At 46.7% G+C, this 4,289-nt stretch overlaps 1 long non-coding RNA gene across 1 annotated transcript; it reads right to left on the bottom strand.

Annotated features, from left to right (window-relative positions):
* Window positions 1–298: 298 nt before the first annotated feature.
* LOC115251253 (uncharacterized) lies at window positions 299–3,168 on the bottom strand. The gene is made up of 3 exons (XR_003889821.1): window positions 3,129–3,168; window positions 2,138–2,239; window positions 299–335 (listed from the first exon to the last, which is right to left on the bottom strand). It is a non-coding gene; the product is annotated as an uncharacterized lncRNA (long non-coding RNA).
* Between the last annotated feature and the right edge of the window lie 1,121 nt (window positions 3,169–4,289).

The raw sequence follows: 4,289 nt of genomic DNA, 5'->3' as shown, positions 1-4,289 counted from the left end.
GATGAAAGAACCTGATCAAGACTCAATATTGTTCCAGCATTTATGTCTGAATTCATCTTTCAGTTTAAACATGATTCTTGTTTCTAATCAACAATATTCACATTAAGTCTGTAACTATATGACTGTCTGAGGTTTAAGTGTTAAACATCTCCAATAATAAACTCACAACCTGCTGCTGTTAATGTGACTAACAGCTGGCACACAAACACATCATCACGCTTTAGTTTCCTTACATTTGGTCTGAACTTCTGAAGTCTATCATTCTACCTTTGGACCGGTCACTCTTCAGGGACACCCAGCTGGGCACTGTGGACTCTGCTCTGTCCTCGTCCATCCTGAGGAAACATCAGAAATAGTGATGAGACTGTGATGAAGGTAAATAATCTGTAGAGGTTGTAGTTAAATAATCCCAATTCACTGCATTTTTATCAAACAGGAACATTTCTGATCAGGGGGCTGTTCTTCCCAATCACACCTCTCCAGGTCTCACTGTCGCTGCAGACGTGAGCATTGAAGTCACCCAGGAGGACGAGGGAGCCCCCAGAAGGAGCACTCTCCAGCACTCCCTCTAAGGACTCCAAAAAGGGTGGATACGCTGAACTGCTGTTTGGGCCACAGGATCCGTCCCCCCACCCGAAGGTGAAGGGAGGCTACCCTCTCATCCACCGGGGTAAACTCCAATATACAGGCACTGAGCCAGGGAGCAACCAGAATTGCCACCCCTGCCCGTCGCCTCTCACCATCGGCAACTCCAGAGTGGTAGAGAGTCCAACCCCTCTCTAGAAGACGGGTTCCAGAGCCCTTGCTGTGCGTCGAGGTGAGGCCGACTATATCTAGTCGGAACTTCTCAACCTCGCGCACCAGCTCAGGCTCCTTTCCCACCAGAGAGGTCACATTCCATGTCCCTAGAGCCAGTTTATGCAGCCGGGGATCAGACCGCCAAGGTCCCTGCCTTCGGCCGCTACCCAACACACAATGCACCCGACCCCCCCTGGCCCCTCCTGCAGGTGGTGAGCCCACGGGAAGGGGGTCCCATGTTGCCTCTTCAGGCTGTGCCTGGCCGGACTCCATGGGCAGAGGTCCGGCCACCAGGCACTCACCAACGTGCCCCGCCCCCAGGCCTGGCTCCAGGAGGGGGCCCCAGTGACCCGCATACGGGCAAGGGAAACTTGGCACCAATGTTGTTTTTCTTCATTAGGGGGTCCTGGGCTACTCTTTGTCTGGTCCCTCACCTAGGACCTGTTTGCTATGGGTGGCCCTACCAGGGGCATATAGCCCCAGACAACAGAGCTCCTAGGATCATCGGGACAGGCAAACCCCTCCACCACGATAAGGTGGTAGCCCAGGAGGGTATTGGACTTCTGTGCTTGTCTCAGATTGTCCATAACAAACATCTTGTTCAGGCATAAAGGCGTCCACATGTGCACTTGGCACCAGGACGCCTTAGGCCGCAGATCGATGATCGACTTTGTGGTCGCGTCATCGGATTTGCGGCCGCATGTTCTGGACACTCGGGTGAAGAGAGGGGCGGAGCTGTCAACTGATCACCACCTGGTGGTGAGTTGGCTCCGATGGTGGGGAAGGATGCCGGACAGACCCGGCAGACCCAAACGTGTTGTGAGGGTCTGCTGGGAACGCTGGCGGAGTCTCCTGTCAGAAGGAGCTTCAACTCACACCTCCGGGAGAGCTTTGACCATGTCCCGGGGGAGGCGGGGGACATCCGTATCTAAATGGAGAGCTGGAGCACTCTGCAATGATGGATATTGTTGGGAAACTTTAAAATATATGCCTAGGAATTTTTGTGAGATGATGTTAACCCATGTAGGAGAAATGACCAGTTAAAAACAGAAGCAATTTTCAGTTTTAAAAGATTTACCACACTAAAATTAACATGGGAGTTAATGGGAGCGAACGCCTGACATGTTGGTGCACCGTTTCATTTTAAGGACCTGATGAATTTCATTTTTCACGATAGTAGAGGCTAATACCTACAAAATGATGTTTTGTATGGTTGAGAAATGTTCTAAGGCAGAGTTATGTGGTTCAGAAAACCTTACTTTAAAGGTGAGCCTTGAGGTCCAATACCGAAGTTTAAAGGGTGCCACACAAACACATCATCACGCTTTAGTTTTCTTACATTTTGTCTGAACTTCTGAAGTCTATTGCTCTTTCTTTGGACCTGTCTCTCTTCTTGGACACCCTGCTGGGCACTGTGGACCCTGCTCTGTCCTCGTCCATCCTGAGGAAACATCAGAAATAGTGATGAGACTGTGATGAAGGTAAATAATCTGTAGAGGTTGTAGTTAAATAATCCCAATTCACTGCATTTTTATCAAACAGGAACATTTCTAATACATTCTGGATAACAACTGAATCAATAAATCAATGATGTATCTGTATAATTTTCATGTTTTCAGAGTTTAAGCTGCTTTTTTTTAACTGTTCCCTGCAGTGAGAAAAGAACTGGCACCTTTTCCAGCCCCTCATCCTGCAGCACTGAATGTGCTCTAAAGTTCTTTCCAGAGCAAACGTCTCTGCACTTGCAGCAACATATTGTAGTCATGGATCCGTGAGGAGAAAAAAATCCTGTTGTGTCCTGTGATCCTGTGTGGATTTATTTATTTCGTTATTTTTAAAGTTTATTGTCTTAAATTGGTCCGGCTGAGAGATGTTAACTTGCACACGATTAGATGTTGTTTGACAGGTAATACCAAAATATCCAGCTGTAACCTGGACTGTTGAACAACTCTAATAACTCTAAGAGCTTTTCACCTGTCACAAAAATGTCGCTCTTCCTGCTTCGTCTGAAGAGAATACTTTCACTTTTAAAACCTAATCAACAGCTTTATGGCGTATATATTACTACCATTAAAGCATTCTGGGAGAATTTAAAGTTCTTTTAGGATCAGTAGCAAAGAGCAGAAACATAAATTAAACTTCAATTAGAAAGACGATTAGACTATAACTGAAGCCAGACTATAAGAAAGTTAAATAAGACCTATTCATTTATAATGTATAATGATGTTTTGTGCTAAAACTAAATATAACGTCTAGTTGATTCAAATCTTGATTTTATCTCCAAACACAACTGTCAATTCTTTTCAATAATGCTCTTCGTTTCCACTCACCTTGTCGGTCTTCAGTCTTCCTGCTTAGTCTGAAAGGAATACTTTTAAAAACTCGTTTGTTGGGTTCCCAGTTTCTGGGACCGTTGTTGCTGGTGTCTACCTGCAGGGGGCGTGGAGGAGCCGCTCATCAGCCACAGCTGGCCCCGCAGACACACGCACCTGCGGTCTCTCTTCAATCTCCCGTTAGATTTCAATATCAATATCAATCTTTATTTATATGGCACTTTTCATACGCTAGGTAGCACAAAGTGCCTCACAAAGGATAAAAACAGCAAAGAGAACAACAGAATTAAGAAAAGGACAGACACACACACATGCATACAACACACTTACACACACACACATAAACAAGCTGAGGCAAGCTGAGACATGGCTGGGCACCGAGACCTGAGGCGAAGGAGACGCCACCTTTGGAGGCCCACCAGGCCGAGGGAGGTCACGGTCCGTGACCACAGGTGGTACCGCCACAAAGACCAGCCCGACCCGGACAGACCAGAGGCTCCACACCAAAGCACAGAGCCCCCTAACCACCCAGGCCAGGGTCGACAATGGGACAGCACCTCCAGCAGTAGACCGGAAACATCTCCCAGCCTGGCAGGCCCCCATGAGGAAACCCCATGAGGAAACACTGGAGCTAAAAAACTGAAGGACTGAAACAGTAAATGGGATAAAAGGTATAAAAGCTAAAAGCTGAGGAACTAAGAATTGGAGTAGTAAAACAGTACTAAGACTAAAACAGACTAAAACAGTAAATGGGATAAAAGGTGTAAATACTAAAAACCGAGGACCTCAGAGTCCGCGAGGGTTGATAGAATAAAAGCAGGTCGGATAAATAAGTCGGGCCAAGACCATTAAGACATTTAAAAACTAATAAAAGAACCTTAAAATCGATCCTGAAACGCACGGGTAGCCAATGCAGCGATTCTAAAACCGGTGTGATGTGCTCCCGCCCTCTGGTCCTCGTCAGCACTCGTGCAGCTGAGTTTTGTAATAATTGTAGGTTTGTGATGCTCTTTTTTGGAAGACCAGAGAGCAGGGCATTACAATAATCTAGACGACAAGAGATAAAAGCGTGCATCAGCACCTCGTGCTGGCCTGAGAGAGAAACGGGCGGACTCTGGCTCTATTTTTCAGGTGGTAAAAACCTACCTTTGTTATGTT

Source organism: Takifugu rubripes, chromosome 10, assembly GCF_901000725.2.
Source record: "Takifugu rubripes chromosome 10, fTakRub1.2, whole genome shotgun sequence".
NCBI lineage: Eukaryota > Metazoa > Chordata > Actinopteri > Tetraodontiformes > Tetraodontidae > Takifugu > Takifugu rubripes.
Note: the sequence above shows the minus strand (reverse complement) of the source record. Positions and strands in the feature narration are given on the sequence as shown.